The sequence below is a fragment of the Sinocyclocheilus rhinocerous genome, unplaced genomic scaffold (assembly GCF_001515625.1).
Source record: "Sinocyclocheilus rhinocerous isolate Xijiao unplaced genomic scaffold, SAMN03320098_v1.1 scaffold1708, whole genome shotgun sequence".
Classification (NCBI taxonomy): Eukaryota; Metazoa; Chordata; class Actinopteri; order Cypriniformes; family Cyprinidae; genus Sinocyclocheilus; species Sinocyclocheilus rhinocerous.
In genome coordinates, this window is record NW_015648635.1 from 387542 (window position 1) to 405362 (window position 17821).

Genomic DNA, 17821 nt, shown 5'->3' on the forward strand with positions numbered 1-17821 from the left:
CTTTCACCTCTGCAAACGCTGGCAGCTAAAACTCCACCTTCACTCACACACAGCTTCCACCGTAGTCACAAATTACACCAAAAAAAACTAAACTGGCCTTGATTACTAAAACCAGTGGGTTTGTTTTTATTGCTGTGGTGAAGGTTTTATGCTTGCTATGCATGAGGGGGGAAACGTACATTTCCTTGCACGGCTTTTCACAGGGATTGATTTTACCTTGAGTGGCTTGCTAGACAAACAGCACCTCAGCCTGCAGCTGTCAGCTCATGAGAATTACTGCCAACAGCTCATGTGGACATGGTGTACCGGCTTATGTATGTGTGTATATATCTGCTAAAAAAAAAGAAACAGCTTGACCAATAGGCTGAAGTGGTATAAGTGTCCAAAACTAATTTAAAACCAGACAACAGACCAGCCTCGTCAGGTTTGGATACTATCAAACCAGCTTAGGCAGATTTTAATTGTTTTTTAGCAGAATATGTATACATAGACTGCTACATAGCATGCTAACCAAAATGTAACCTCATAAATGACTGATTTGAAATTTTATTCATAGGCAGCAACTTAATCGAATGCCTACACATGACACACAAATATTTAGTGGAAGATTAAATTTTTTCTGGGTTCTACCATTTTTTTAACAATTAATAACATAATATATTTACAATCAGCTCAACTCCATCCACCATTGTTTATAGCAATGCATTTCAGTGTTATTTTAGTATCACTGAGTTTCTATTAATATTTACAGGTGCATCTCAATAAATTAGAATGTCGTGGAAAAGTTCATTTATTTCAGTAATTCAACTCAAATTGTGAAACTCGTGTATTAAATAAATTCAATGCACACAGACTGTCTCCTGATATTCCACCTCCAGAGGTAGAGAGAGACTGAATACACGCGTTTCACAACTTGAGTTGAATTACTGAAATAAATGAACTTTTCCACGAAATTCTAATTTATTGAGATGCACCTGTAGATTTCCTATTTTCTGAATTCATTTTAGATGTAATTAAAATTTTAGTAATTTTGGTGTGTTTCTGTAATTTTTTATTTTTTAACATGTTTTAAAGGTAAACTAAATAAAAATGAGAAATGTTGCCTTGGCAGCTGGCTGAAATCAAATAATAAAAAAAAAAATGTTATTTCATTTTATTTTGTTTCAGTTTGTATTATTTTATTTCAAGTAACAAAACTTTTCTTTATGGTTTTAGTTTTAGTTTTAGTTATAATAACCCTGAAGGATATATGGTGAGAAAAAAAAGATTGATAAGGACAAAAAAAAGCAATGCATAAAATACCTGAAACAGTCATTTATACATTTTCCAGTACAAAAAAAAAAAGCAAATATATTTAACCACAAATTTCCACAATGACTAAATTTCACTTTCTAAATGAAGTAATTTCAATAGCAACATTTCAATCCACACGATGAGGGCAAAAGATTTTTGTTCAAATTCACTACGTTGACCAACAGAAAGCGGCTTGGTTTGAAAGTGACTTCTGTGTAAGCTGTGTAAACTGTCAATGGACATTTTTGGTCCGAGAAATTACACCAAAATTTCACGAATGCGACTGTCAATTATTTTGAAATGCTGTAGGGTATCAGACCGAATCAGACAATGTAAGATTTGATAAAGAACAGTTGAAACACGAGGAGCCGAATTCCACAGAGGCCCAAGACACAGGATGTTCGTAAATCAGATCCTGGCGCCACAAGCCTGAACCAACTAGCAGCTTTGAGTAGCTCACAGCATTTAAACAAAAGAACACTTATTGACAATTCCAAGGAGATTGTCAATTTTAGGGCAAGTAATCAAGATTAAATGGTCAGACGTTCAATGAATCGCTGGCCGTCTCAGTGATCAGCCGTAAAACAGTGATTCTGTCCAAATTCCCTTTAAAATCTTAAATGATTCCCTTTGAGCTAAATTGACCTGTTTCCCTTACAATGCATTTCCATCAGGAGCATGCCTATGATCCCTAAATATGTAGCCTAGATGACCAGCAAGCTTTGGAACTGAGCTACAGTGTGTGATTGGACCGGTCCCTTTCTGCATAGAAACACTTACCTACACAGGCCAACCCAAGAGCACCCCAGGCCATTTGCACTTTTCTTAAGTGAAAGCGGTCACTGGACTCCATACGGGTGGGTAATGATGGCAGAGATGGAAGCCATCCAATCAGATGGTTTTCACAGCTGTCATAGAGCTATAGGAGCCATCACATATCACGTTTCCATGGCCTATGCTTGGCATAAGTGTATGAGGGGGCGGAAAAGCTCCCTTCCAGACCTGATAGGTTGCCATAGCGACTGTCTTTGCATTGAATCGATATAGCCATCTAAAAAAAAAAGCCATGCAATTCATCTGTAGCCCAGAAAAATCAAATGAAACATGCCAGCCTGCCCAAGACAGATTCAGCTTGATTTGTAAATACGAAGACGGTTTGCATTTGAATAATTCCCATTTGGTTCAGTCTGCTCATGTTTGTGAGGACAAAATGGGCATTTCTGGCTCGGGTGCCGCTTGTAAAGGTTGACCGAGTCCCGTCAAACAACAAAATCAATTAAGTCTTCAGCTCTCTGAAACGCTATCGAGCATTGTGGTATTTTACATCGAGATGTTGTACGTATTTTGCTAATGCCTGTCCAAACGGTTTTAGTAAACAGGTCCGATCAACCTTGCCGGTGTTAATGTTCTTGAGTCGATCGGGGGATCAATCATTACCAAAATGACCAAAATAAACACATGGACCAATTCGCCAGAAAGGCAGTTTGTCTGCAAAGTGCATGAAATTGAATTCACTCCACATTCGTTTCAGACGTCAGGAACGGACCTGGCCTCGTTTCACAGCGAGGGGAAAAGGATTCTTGCTTAAACAGGCACAAAGTGTCTTTGGGGAGCGAGAGAAAGAGAAAGAGAGAGAGGAGGGATGTCCTTCTTCATGCACAGACACAAGGAATACTTATCAGCCGCTCAGAGACACCCGGACACATCAGGACAGACTCCACCAATGGCAGCTCACATGTGTGGTGATACAGAGGGTTTCCAAGGCTACCCCACCCCCCTCGTCTCCGTCGTCTCTGCATGAATGACAAACAGCTAATAACTGTGACTGGAACAGCTCCATCAGCTCAGAACCCTCTGTGTGCCTTCATCTAAGATCCACAACATATGAAGTTTAAAATGCGTTCAGATCCGACCGTAACTACATTTTTATGTCCTTTAAAGAAAATGTAAAAGGTGCTTTCCTCATTGCTAGGGTATTCTGGGTGGTCGAAAGAGTCCATTCCTAAGCCTCTGTGAAATTATGGTCAATAGAATCAGCTCGGGTGCTCCTTCAAAGTGAATCTTTTTGCCAGAATTTTTTTTTTCCAGTGACAGGCGGAAATAAAAGTAACTGCAAGCCATATTTTTTTTTCCCATCATATTTAGGTTGCACACCAAACTTTGGTACTTAGGCTGCATCTGGAAATGCATGCTCTCTGAGTAGGTACTTCTTCTGAGTAAGTACTTTGCTAGCATTAAAAAAGTATGCTCTATATAGTATGAATGTATGTAGAATAAATGTAATCCAGATGTCATATTCTGTCACTACACTGCCATTCACAAATCCTTTCCCATGACTTTATGGGATAGTACAATGTCCATTGGATGCGCACTTTAGAAGTACTAGGTCAAGAGTAGTACTCTTTTCACATACCTTTTTTCACCCACTATATAACCCACTACTCTAGCCGTTAAAATGAGCAAGAGGAATAGTGATGTTTGCTTTAGCAAGCACTAATAATAATAAGATCCATCAGCCATGAATACCAAGAAGGGCACCTTATGGGCAAAGCTATTGAGCAAATGTAGTTCTTGAGAGGGATAATCTCTGTTCCCTTTGGAAATTTGGAGATAATCCATGTGTACTGAAGATCTCAGCCACGTGCCTTCGGCTTGTCAATTTGAGAGGCGAATTTAGCAAAATGGTTTAATCTTTGTCAGCATGGGTTCCAGGAGCCTAAATTGAAACCGTAATAATATAAGCTCTTATAAATTACTAGTACATTATCTTCATTGAATACATGAATAGTACACTCTAAAAAAATGCTGGGATAACAACAACCATTGCTGGGTTATTTGGCAACCCAGCGCTGAGTACATATTGGACAGAACATATGCTGGGTTATTTTGACCCAGCTGGTTGGGTTAAATGTTTTTACTCAGCATGCTGGGTTGTTTTATTGTCTCAACTAATGTTTAAAAATGACTATATTGCTGGTTTAAAATGGGCTGGAAATTAAAAAATAAAATCACACAGAATTACTAGAGGCAACAGCAATAATCAAAAGATGAACATTTATAAATAAGCAAGAACACAAGAAACAAAAAGACAAATTGAATTTATTTTGATGAATAAAGCATAGTTTACAATATTACATATATTTAAACTTGTTTAACAAGCATTTTAGAAATAAAAAATGTAGCATTTAAAAGTAACACTTTAATTCAAGTGTATTCAACCGTTCTCTGTCATCCCTTTTAACCAAAATAGTGCTAATTCTCACAACGGTGTGTCGCCGAAATCTGAGCCGGTGATGGGCTGCTGTTCGACGGGGGAGCTGCAAACCTCAGACCGCCGCCTCGCGTTTCACTCGTAGCTGAAAGATGCCGTGACTGACTCCATAACCTGCCCATAAACAAACAGTACTGAGATTAGAGAACATATTTTAACATCAAAATTAATTTAATTCAGAATTATGACGAACAAAATCAGTTTATGTTATGCAAGTCAAAAGGCATTTCCATCATGCGAAACGACTGCTGCTGACGCATTTAGCTGACTGACATCTTGTCCCTGTATGTTGCATTGAGTAAAATAATATCATTTACAGCACAGTAAAGATTTTATAGATGGAATAAAACATATACAAACCTTTATTTCACTGAAGAAGTGCACCAGTATACAATATATATATAGCTGGGGTGTAGTTTCAGCTGTCAGTGAGATTGACCCAGACACTAACCCAACGGCTGGGTATACAAAAACTACTCAGCACTGGGGGAAAAAACAACCCAACATATGACCCAACAGGCTCAACCCAGCAGTTGGGTAGAAAAAATAACCCAGCATATTTAAAACCTAGGAAGCTCACAGTTTCCTGCTCGAACATGATGCCTCAAATTGTGAAGCGTATTGAGGTGTGCCATTAATTTTCTAAACAATCCACCCAGCAAATTTTCATACAATGAATGAGGGACCTGAGAATTATCATATCTAGAGAATTGGGCTAGTAAGTAACCGCCTAGTAACCACTCAGAACAGCTTAACAACCTCACAGCAACAACCTGGCACCCTAGAGCTTGTGGTGGTGGATTTTGCACAAGTAAGCGCCAAACATTTTCTCCAGAAAATGGTTTGAATTAAAAGAGTATCACAAAAACAGACAAAATGATTCTTGTTGAGTCAACACTGATAGTCCTTTTGTTCAGACACTCCAGTGTGTGTGTTTGTGTACATCGCTTCACTGTTTTGTGGGCGTTTGGTTCATTAATCAGACTCTTTGGCCCAGTGGGGTACTGGTCTGTTATGGAGCAGTGATAATGCATGCAAACGCTCTGCATCTCCAAACCAGCAGAAAGATTAAACAGCATCAGATATTGACCCCATGCATTATGGGAGAGTCAGCTGCTTTCTCACAAATGCTGAATGGGAAACAGTTTGTTTGAACCTTTAGGGGAAACAAATCACAAATGACTTCTCTTTAATACCTCAAATGTTTCTCCCAAACAGACTAAATAGAGATCAAATGGTGACTTCTCAGAAGAAAAAAGACCCAGTCTCATATGTACTGTATCTCCTCTAGAGCTCTCAAACTGTGCTCAGGCTTGCAATCGTAAGTCTCTAGATCCCAATGTAAAGTTAAATTTCTCATCAAATTCCTCTAACGCAAAGTTTTCTGAGATAAGCTATCAACATTCATTGTATAGCTGAAAAATCTTAAACCAGCCTAAGCTGGTTTGGTGGTCTCCCAGCCTGGTCAGGCTAGTCTTTTGGCTGGTTTTAGAAGGGTTTTGGGAACTTTTCAGCTGGTCATTCAAGCATAAACCAGGACATCCAAGACCAGCAAACCATCTTTGATTGGTTTAATTAGGTATTTCAGCAGGGATATATTTCAACAATTTGCTCATATGCTTCTCCTCTAAAGTTCTCAACAAATTCTCAAACCTTTTTGGATTTTAAGACACAAGGTTGACATATACAGTACATGAAACATAACTGACACTGAACTCTTACAAAAAAACGATTCTCTAGGAAAGGAAAACAGTAATTTCCTTTGCGTTATTCCTACTTAAATAGGCCTTTGGATGTTGCTGCACATCAAGCGGTTATTATGTGACCATCAATAGTGTATCTTAGGAACCTGTGCAACATTTGTCCTCAGGAACATTTTTCCAGAATCATTTTTGGCCTCTATTGATTGTGAATGAATGTGTCATTTCACGTCCTTGGCGAAAGAGGACAATGGGGAATTGTTCTCGGTACCCCAACACCTTACGTAATCTTGAAATTGCTTCCTTCCGCTTAACACATCGAATGTTCTTTCTCTGTACAGAACTTTGCTGTTATGTAGTCCTCTCCTTTCACTGAGACAAAGAAAGAGAGAGCACATGGACAAATGACACAAGGTTGTGTCATCTTAGCGCTTACCACAGCTGCAGTGCATCTGGTCTTTGTCTCTCTGATGACTTCCATTTAAAAGCTCACAATTTGTGTTTCCACCTACTCTTTACAAAGTGTCAACTGAATCAAACTTACAAAGATCTGAAATGCTAGCTTCACATTCAGAATTAAAGTTTGCATTTTATGTGTGTGTGTGTGTGTGTGTGTGTGTTTGGCCATTGGACAGCTATGCAAAATGACCTACAGGAGAAAGCTTTGGAGTTGTGTAATCAATGACAACATTGGGGTAAGCCTTGTGTACATAATTATGTTTTTATAGATTAAGATAGGGACCGACAGCTGTAATTCGCCCGCACCAGTCTGATAATTCTCTGCATGGCAAATATATCTGCTGGGTACTGGCTCTGTAGATGAACAAATCGGGGCACGTCATAAAAATCAATTAGAGGAGGAGGAAAAATGAGATTTTTCTTCTTCGTTCGGCTAAATTAGACACTGAAGACATCTCCTCATGAGGTGGCAGGGATTAAATTATTAAATCCGAAGGGATTACTCCTCCTTCTATGTCCTCATGTGACACAGCAAAATCAAAGACAACCAGTGTCCATACACACACAGAGCCCATTATGCAATCAAAGGGCAAAAAAAAAAAAAATGCATGTGAATATTTACAAATCTGTGTCAACAATTTCAGAAAACTCATTAAGTGATTAGTTAGCAATCAGACTTGCCATTTTCACCTGGCAGATGACAAAACTGGTGAAAAATATCCCATAGTCTTACATATGATAAGAGACCAGAATATTATATAAACTTATAGAACAATAGAATAGAAATTCTATCTATCTATCTATCCATCCATCCATCCATCCATCTGTACTGCAATGCAAATGGCAATAAATCTCTAAATCTAAAAATCTACACACACACACACACACACACACACACACACATATATATATGTACATATATGTATATTAATTGGTCTCATTTTAAATTAAATTACATTTTGTAAAACCTTTTGTATTCTTCAAGGAGCTTTTGTTATTTGCAAAATTAGATTTGGGGGGAAAAAGTCTGCCAAAAGAAATGAAATTACAGCAGAACTCTTAAACCATCATAATTCATATTATGAAAGCTAGTTTTAAGGGCAGACGTTAAACTTTAAGATTATCATGAAAAATCTCAACTGAAGTTTCTATAAAGCACTTTTAGCATGTAAATGAGTTCTAGATGGTACCATCATTTCATTCAAATTGTATTTAGACCTCTTAGACAAAATTGCTAGTGGAAAAATCATGGTTGTAATGGGCAGAGATGTTTTATGCATTTAAGAAGTACCTCACTTATGGTGCATGACTGGAGAGGGATTCCAAGAGGAACTTCACGGAAACGGCACATGGTTCTCCAGAGCTCTCTTCTTTGGATCTGCATGAGACATAAAAGTGTTTGATTTTGATTAATGTTCAGTCATTTTTTTGTGCAAAGGGCAGAGAAAATCTTGGGAAAAAACCCAATGGAAACAGCTTCCTTTCTACACTCACTTAAGCCAAGTCAAGGAATTTTGCACCCAAACATTAAATTACAGCTAAAAAAAGATGTGCTAATTGCATTAGGATGACTTGTAGCCACAATTTCTTGCTGTGCGAATGACACCAAAAGTTACAACACGCTGAAAGGTGTTATGGTATGAAAAGCAAAGAGATTAATTATCATCTAAAATGTTCACTCTAATAAAAACGAACGTCTCTCAGGAGGGAAAACAAAGGCAGCATCTCTGATAGTGTGTGCGTGTGGGTGCCATCTTTTACCTTTATTAATGTCAATATGAAATGGCATTCACAGAATATTCAAAATCCATCGGAAATTGATTGGATTTTTAAAAGTAGGCATTCCATACAAATCAGGCACAGTTAAGAAAGTTAACACAATTTTGATTTAATGTTGACATTAAAGTTGTAATACATGTGGCAATTGTTTAACCGTTGACTAAAACGTCAGTCTATTCACATGTTCTGATAAATACAAAGCAATATTAAAAGAGACTAATTGATAAGTATCTTGTGCTGTCATTTAAATGAAGTAGCCACAATGGACCGAATCTCCTCGGACTGAGAGCTCTGGAGAACAGCCTGAGTCATCGATTAATCAGCGGCCCATGTGGTGCTATAGCTGACTCACCATTTCATACATCTCTGCCAAAAAGAATCAAAAATCAAACATTTACAGAGAAAATCAACAGTGATTGAGTGGTAAACATGTTTGAGTGTTCAAAAAGGGCCCAGTGGGGACATTCAGACCCAAGAGACGTGTAATTTCTTCATTATTAAAACATTTTTTTCCTATTCAGGAAGGAAACCTGTTTAAAAACAGCCATTTTTGCAGTTCTCTCTGGTGATGTTAGCAGCACAGAAATTACACAATTCAGCTTTAAAAAGTCTCTCCCTTCAAATTTGGTATTCTCTGCTCTTCCAAACCGCCAAATCTTGTTTTTATCAAATTGATTTTTCGCTTTCTTTTTCACCTCTCGTTCTCCCACCAGCAGAATGTGGTTATTAAAGTAGACGACTCACTAACAGATTCCAAATGATCATCCAAATACATTCACCTGGTAATTGAAAACGAGTCTCTCTGATGTGTCATTTCTCAATTCTATCACCTCCTCATCTCATATTTTGAAAAACTTTCACAAGGTTTCTAAAGGCGTTGCAAACAGATAAAAATGGACATAACCTCAGTTTCACACATGGAAGAAGAAATGAAGTAATTTTCTTTGAAACTATTCAAGCTGACAAACAAAAACAGAGTAGTTTGACCACATTTATATAATTTCAAGTTCCCCCAGTGAAGGTTTTTGCTTTTGCAAAGGATGATTGCCTCAGAACACTTACACATCTTTACCTGTAAGTCTTTCCTGGAATACAGAGGAAATGCATGCTTAAAAATAACCCACTTCTCTGACACAGCAGCGCTTTCGCTGCACTCTGTAATTACCAGCAGTGCAATCAGCAGTGTCGTTCATTTCCCCTGATCGACAGGTGCTGACGGCTCAATTGTAGGAAATGTACAACTATGAACTTCATAACTAAATGGAACTGGCATGCGTGCGGTTGCGCGACTCTCGGTGCAACCATAAGATCCTTCCATCGCGTGACACCTGACTGCTCAGCATCAGTATCCATCAAACGTCAACTAAAACATCGTCTGCTACTAACTCCACGAAGTGGGAACGTAGACGTCAAATCTCGACTTTCAAAACCATATATTACCAAGTTAAAAAGATCTAATGCTTTTGAACCAAAGCCAATGAATCTCCTATACATTCACAGCACAGTCTTGGACCACTTCATGTAATCTTAATATTACAGTAGAGTGCCTTTTGTCGAAGAGGGAGGGGTGCAGTCATCGATTTGAAAGCGAAGCATTCTGAAGTGCTCCACCGCAGACGTTCAGCCAAAGTAATTGCAATGAGTGAGCTAGGAAAACCGGCCACGGACAAATAGGTCACTTAATAGGTTGTTTACCACGCAGTTGGACATGATTCATGGAAGGAAAGCAGCAGAGGTCCTGTGGACCGGGCCGTGGAGGGAATTCTGGGATGGCGCTGCGATTATGATGGACAATGCATTTGTAACTTTGGGCTTGCTGCCACTTTCGACAGAGCCAGCACAACCCCTACAGAAAAGACCAGTGAAAAATCACCAGCATATGTTGCGTCCCCAGCATGCTTAACTTCCTGCTGGGCTGCTTAACTGGCTTAACCAACAAGAATATCTTGTTCAAACCAGAACGGCAATTGTCAATCAACTTTACCACCTGGGAAAAGGCTGATATAACTAGCATTACTAGCCTATAACAGCATTAAAAAATGCATGCTGGTTAAAGCACAGTGATGGGCATTATGGTTAAATATGCATATCTGGGTTGGTTTCTACCGTACATACCTATGGAAAAAAAACTGCTTAAACAAGCCTAAGATGAGCTCAGCTGGTTTAACCCACATTATGTGTTCCTGAAAATGCTAGATTTGCACAGGTTCTGTATTTCTTTATGGAACTGATTGGTCGTAGGCCTCATTGATCTGAGCGTATGCCGTTTTTGAGTCAATATTGCCAAAATTATCCATAAATAATGCTTTTTTTTTCTTAAAAAAAACTGAGGTTCATAAGCTCATCAATGAAACCTATGACAAATTAGTTCCAAAAAGAAATACAAAACCTGTGCTAACTGAAATAAAATGAGTTGACAGAAAGACTGAATCAAAGATTTTGTGATATGTAGTATGATGAGAGATTTACAAGCAATTTTTCAAAAGGCTTTTTGACTGGGAACTCGAAATTAGGTAAAGGATTTTCAGCACAGCTCAGCGGTTAACATGGTCTCCTATCTTGGTCAAGCTGGTTTTCAGTTGTTTTAGCTGGCTACAAAGCCAAAAATCTCTCTAAAACTAGTCAACAGACCAGCCTGGGAAACCAGAAAACCAGTTTAAGATCTAGGTAACATTGCATTCAAAGCCCACATTTGATCAATTCAAGGATTCCCTTGCAATCAAACCCATAACTTAGGGTGAACATACGTGCCATTTTCCCAGGACGCGTCCTGGCCAGGATTTCTATATTGCCTAAAATATCTAGGTTTTGGCTTTGTTTGCGTGTGCAGACCGATCGGTGTATGACATCAAAGTACCATACAGACGGTTATGCTTTCGAAACGTTCTCGAGGTACTTTGATGTCAAACACTGATTGGTCTGAGCCGCACTGCTTTTAAGTCGAACACACCTAATATGTACGCGTAATTGCATCGCTTTGACCGTAGATCCCACCTTCTCACACGCCATGATTGGTCCATTATGTACAATGCTTGCATGTTATTGGTCAAACTACTTTTCGATCATTACCTTCAGCAAGCATGAAAACAAGAAAACAAAGCCAAAACAAATCATGGCCAGGACGCGTCCTGGGAAAATGGCACGTATGGTCACCCTACCATAACTTGGTGTTACTAACACCTTTCTGTACTATTTAAGCTACAGGAACACATCTAAGCACCATATATATGGTACGCTTACACGCACAGGCAGCATAAACAGGAAATCACTGGAAACAATATCACATGTTGAACGTTGATTGTTGATTCACATGCACAGCAGACAGAAAGCAAGCATGCTGATTAGCATGACAGAGCTGCCGTAGCTCGGTGTTTACACCTTCTACATGCCAGAAATCCAGAAAGAGTAATTCAAACCATTTCAACTGTGCACAGAAAAGGCTTAATAACTATAAATTAATTAAACGGATTGGCCAAATGAACACCAGCAGCGATATCATCAGCTGCTCCTTTCAGATGGGGCATGAAGCGTTGACATCTAACAAAATTGTTTGACAATTTACAACTGTCACTGTGGTAAAACCCACCAACAAAGAGAATTGTAGATGTAATTTGCTTTGAGGAAACAGTCAGTGTGCGTTCACTGAGGGCGTGATGGCCCAATTATTAGTCTGTTGACATCTCTCTCTGAAACAGCCAAGAATCCTCTCCTGATGCTTTCATGTGGACTGTGAACCCCAAGCGAGGGCAAAGAGCTTCATGACAACAGCGAAAGCGAGGCTGAAGTCTGCATCACCATGGAAACAGTGAAACCATTGAAATGTTGCCGTCTCTCTACCCTGAAAACAGTCCTCTTAGCAGAAATGCACTCCATGAGGAAAGCATTTATGCTAACAATTTGATGACTGTTTTTACTTCCTCGTTTTATCAAGTAATTTGTGCATGGCACTATATTTTGTTTGGGCGTTAGTTAAAGAGCCAAAAAGCTGCTTTTATTGGTGTGTTTTCAGTGGGGTTCAAAATATTGTCAACATTGAAAACTGTTTTGCATTTAAACCTGGGAATAACGAGAAAGGTTTACGATTTTCAAACATTTTGTGAAATTCATACAATTTGTGACAGGTCAGAGTTTCCTGTTTCCACTGGAGCATAAGAGCTAAAGAGTGACAAACCCCATACTGAGACATTCTGAAATTAAAGTCCATTTTTCAATTCAAATTTTCGTTCAAATTGTCATGCTGATAATATAATTTGTAATGGGGAAAACTGTATTCAATTAGAAAAATGCAATTTAAGACACTAATGGTTTCAGATTTTGAACCGCATTGATAGTTTCTAATAATAATTCTAATAACCAAACAGAGGACAAACACACAAAGCATTGAAGAAAGACAATGAGTACAGCCCAGAAAAGATAACCATGACCTCCAGTTGCGTCATATGCATGAGTGTATCTGTATTTAGCATTTGTTTTGGGGTGACAGGCTGGCTCGGTATCTGAGCTATCTGAGAAGAGATGTTCCTGAAATTTCTTGACATAAAAAAATCAGACCCGGCAGCCAACAAAAAACACTTATCAAGAAGAAAACAAACTGTTTGCACTGCTAGAAATATGGTTTTCAGACATAATCTGGATAATCTGCACGTAAAGCCATTCTGACAGATAGATTAGGTTTCCAAATAAGGAAAAAGCTATGGCTTCTGTCCAAAAACAATGCAAATAAAGTGGTGTTGATGCATAAATTTGGCGTGTATACTTAAACTTATGCAACATACAAATGTTGTTATATTTGAATGGACATACAGTACAGTACAATACAATGCATATATAAATATATATACACATAGAAAAAGAAGACTTCTGCACCCTTCCTCCAGACTCTAGGACCTTGGATTCCAAATGAAATACAAAACTTGCTCTCATTTGAAAAGAGGACTTTGGACCACTGCGCAACAGTCCAGTTCTTCTTCTCCTTAGCCCAGGTAAGACGCCTCTGACGTTGTCTGTGGTTCAGAACTGGCTTAACAAGAGGAATACGACAACTGTCAGACAAATTCCTTGACACGTCTGTGTGTGGTGGCTCTTGATGCCTTGACCCCAGCCTCAGTCCATTCCTTGTGAAGTTCACTCAAATTCTTGAATCGATTTTGCTTGACAATCCTCATAAGGCTGCGGTTCTCTCGGTTGGTTGTGCATCTTTTTCTTCCACACTTTTTCCTTACACTCAACTTTCTGTTAACATGCTTAGATACAGCACTCTGTGAACAGCCAGCTTCTTTGGCAATGAATGTTTGTGGCTTACCCTCCTTGTGAAGGGTGTCAACGATTGTCTTCTGGACAACTGTCAGATCAGCAGTCTTCCCCATGATTGTGTAGCCTAGTGAACCAAACTGAGAGACCATTTTGAAGGCTCAGGAAACCTTTGCAGGTGTTTTGAGATGATTAGCTGATTGCCATGTCACCATATTCTAGGAGCAATGGTCATTGATCAGCGCTCAAATCGCCAAATATCGAAAAATGAGAGTGTTTCTCTAGCGGGTCAGGACAGTGCCATTCATCTCCTGCCATATGTGTCCTGCATCCAAATGAATGTTATAGCAGAGAGCTCGCATTTCAAACCAGGTGATAATCTCTAAACCAGCATGTGCGAGGGAAGGAAAAAGGGTCGGCAGGAGGATGACAAGGTCGTACAAGCACCATGGCAGGCTTACAAGGTCAATACTTTTTAGTTTGGCAGGTGTGCTCCAATTAAATTACACAGATCTGCGTGGCATGCAGACAGTGAGATGCTAAATTGCTAAACCCCCTCCATGACATACGCCAATTAATCTGTGGCATGGGGTAAAAAGAAACATCAGTAGTGTAAACACTGGAGCAGATTTGTTTCTTTCTGTCCAACTGGACAGAGCTGGAGTCAGAGCTGGCAAAATCCCTAAAAAACGACATAGTGAGTACTAGTGGAATAAAAAAACATAAGCTATCATTCATGGAATTAAGTACACAGAGTTGACACAGAGTTGACATGGAGTGACGCTCTTTGTATACGACTATAAATTGTCAAGAGAGACCTAGCAATCAATATGAATTATTACTGAGGACATTTGATGGCTTGATAATTTATCTTAATTTTTATCTTAGCTAATCTTCAGTCTCTCACCTGCTGTCAGTGTGATAGAGAATAATGTTCTTAAGAGATTTCTGAAAACAATCAACAACCACACACACACGCGCACTCACACACACACACACACACACACACATTATCATCAAGGGATGTTAGAAACAATAAAACAACAAATTAATTCAATATTAAAACTTAAGACAAGCTTGCTGTAATAAGAGATTATTGTTAATTTACATCTACTGACATGTTATGAACTCCTTAATAGCAGGGGACCTCAAAATTAGCCAAAAACTGGGCTAGTACATGTCAAGTCAACCCTTCAAACTAAAAGGTCTTTCAGTAGAAGAAACCTTTTAGAAATTTATAAAATCTGTGCGCAAACAAGTCAAGTCAAGTCAAGTTCATTTGTACAGCGCTTTTCACGATACAAATCATTGCAAAGCAACTTTACAGCAAATTAAGTTTCTACAATATTTAGTGGTAGCTTATCAGTGGTGACTGTCAATTAATGTACATATGGCAGAAATGTATGGAAAAATCCATTTAATACGTAATAAAACAGACGATGAACACTATTAACAGCAATTATATGGGGTGGAGTTATATTTAATAGACCTGAGAAACATTGTTACTGTACTGAAAGAGTTCAGTAAATGTGCTTTGAATGAGGCTGCATTATGCACAGTCTGAATTTAAAACTGAAGCAATTGAATTAACAGAAAACAATGCATTACAATAAAATCTACAGGTATTAATCCTCATGGGCAAGTAGCAAATTAATATTGAGGATACAGTATGAAACTGGGGTACAGTATAGGTGAAGTGAATCTGTTCTGTTTGACTGTTTTGCATTAAAGAGAAAATGCTGCATGACTTTTTCATTATTTCAATTATAGCATGCATGATAGAGCCCCTCTCTGACTCTTTGCAGCAGAGTCAGAAGTGAGTCATTCCTCCTCACCCAGTTTGGAGCTCAATCCATATTCCAGACCTAAAGCTCCAGGCAACTTTAAAGGGGTCATATGATGTTGCTAAAAAGAACAGATTCAGTGTCTTGAATTTTGACTGACCTAACAATAGAACCATGTTCTTGCAGGATTTTCATAAGTTCTTCATCATTTGTTGTTCCAGTTGCCCCACTAACTATAACAGCATTCGGGATTTTGATACCTTCCTGGACAACTACATCCATTTTTACAATGAATTGGTTAGTCTGAGGACTAACTGGATTTAATCAACTGCCTGTCCTCAGCAATACAGCACCACCTCCTGGCTGGCTCGCCAATGTTATGTAACGGGTTACATTACTTATAATTTAAATCTTCACTGTTATGGATCAATTAGGAGAATCAGAAGATTAGTATGTTCGGCTATGGAGGTAGAGAGTATTTGCTGAAGGATGACAGGAAACCACAATTTAGGTAAGTATATAGAATTGTTTATAAATTTTCCTTTAACTGCAGGCCTTTTCCCTTCTTAAAAGAAACACTTACAATACAATAAAATAAAATAAATAATTCAAAACAAATTACATCAATACACAAAAAGAAACAAAAAAACAAATCACTTCGATCGAATCACTGTCAGTTTCACTTGTCAATTACATTTACCACGTACTCAACAGTAGAATGACCACAGTTTCTTCAGATACAACAACACTTTGGTGATATCACACAAGTTCGATTTTCAAAGGTTCCCGAACTGATGTCAGTTCTTTCTAATTATCTCAGGCAGTTCACAGTCCCGAATAGGAAAAAAACTGAGTTTCTGTGTAAGAATAGTTTTACCTTGAGCAGGAAAAAACAAAACAAAATAAAAATAGAATCACGATACTCTCCTGATCCTGTATGATGAATTGTCTTCTTTCTTTTCCAGGAAACGAAAATGATGGTGTATAAAATTGATTTTAAGAAAAAAAATTAGACGACAAAGAATTAACTTGACGGAGCTCAAACTCAAAACACACGGCAGCAACAAACAGGAAGTGTTTGTTGCTGCCGTTTGAACTCTCCGTTTCATTTAAAAAATAAAATAAAATAAAATGAACTCTCCGTTTCATTTTATTTAATCAGCACAGTGTGAAATCTTTGATGGAAATGTTTTCATGCTCTACTAGGAAATTGTAATCATTTCTAGCTCCACTGTTACGAAACAATGTCTTATTTGTATCTGATTTCCTTTGGTTAGTTTAACAAAGTTGAGAAATATGACTTCCTAATTTACTTTTGTTAGGCCGCTATTATGTGTTCAGTATTTTCTTGATGGAAAAAGTTCATGTCAGGCCCCTTTGTCTTTCAAGAAAATAATATTATATGGTTTTATAAACACAAATATGCACATATAAGTAAGTTGTTGGGTTTAATTGGTTTGCATCACACATGTATTAACTACCAAAAAGATTCATGGGTAGCTTAAAATACACCCAGAGACAATTTATTTTTGATTCTAGGCCAGCATTAATTGTGTCACATTAAGCATTTGTGGATAATCTGTGATACTTTTATCTGAATTTCAAGTGCCAATTATTTTATAAGGCCCTCCTCATAGGAGCCATTCACATCCAATGTCCATTTCCAAGATAGCTCAGTATTCAATTCATACTACAGTCAAAAGCTAATTACCTTATTACATAACCAAGACTGCAAATTTTTTTTTTCTTGCTCGTGTCAGCTAATTACGTTAGTAAGTAGACTAATACATTTTCTTTTAGTTAAACCTATAGAGCTTTTCAGTCATGATGCCAATCTATAGGCAAACTCAAAGAGGACTAATTTGCTATTGCTACTGATTCCCTTGAGAATTTCTTACAGATTTTTTTAAATGATGGTTTTCATTTTATGATTGTTTGTTTATGATTTTGAATGTATGTAAAACTGACGTCTGAAGGATGTCTGTCAGATGTTTGTACACAGCAGAAGTATGTGTGCTATCTGGGTAATATATGTTATGGAATTAAAGGGGTCATATGATGCGATTTCATTTTTTCCTTTCTCTTTGGAGTGTTACAAGCTCTTGGTGCATAAAGAAGATCTGTAAATTTGCAAAGACTAAAGTCTCAAATCCAAAGAGATATTCTTTATAAAAGTTAAGAGTTAGCCACGCCTACCTAAAACGGCTCGTTCGAACACGCCCCCACATATCTACCACACTATGTGGGAAGATTTGCATAACACCGCCCAAATGTTCACACAAAGA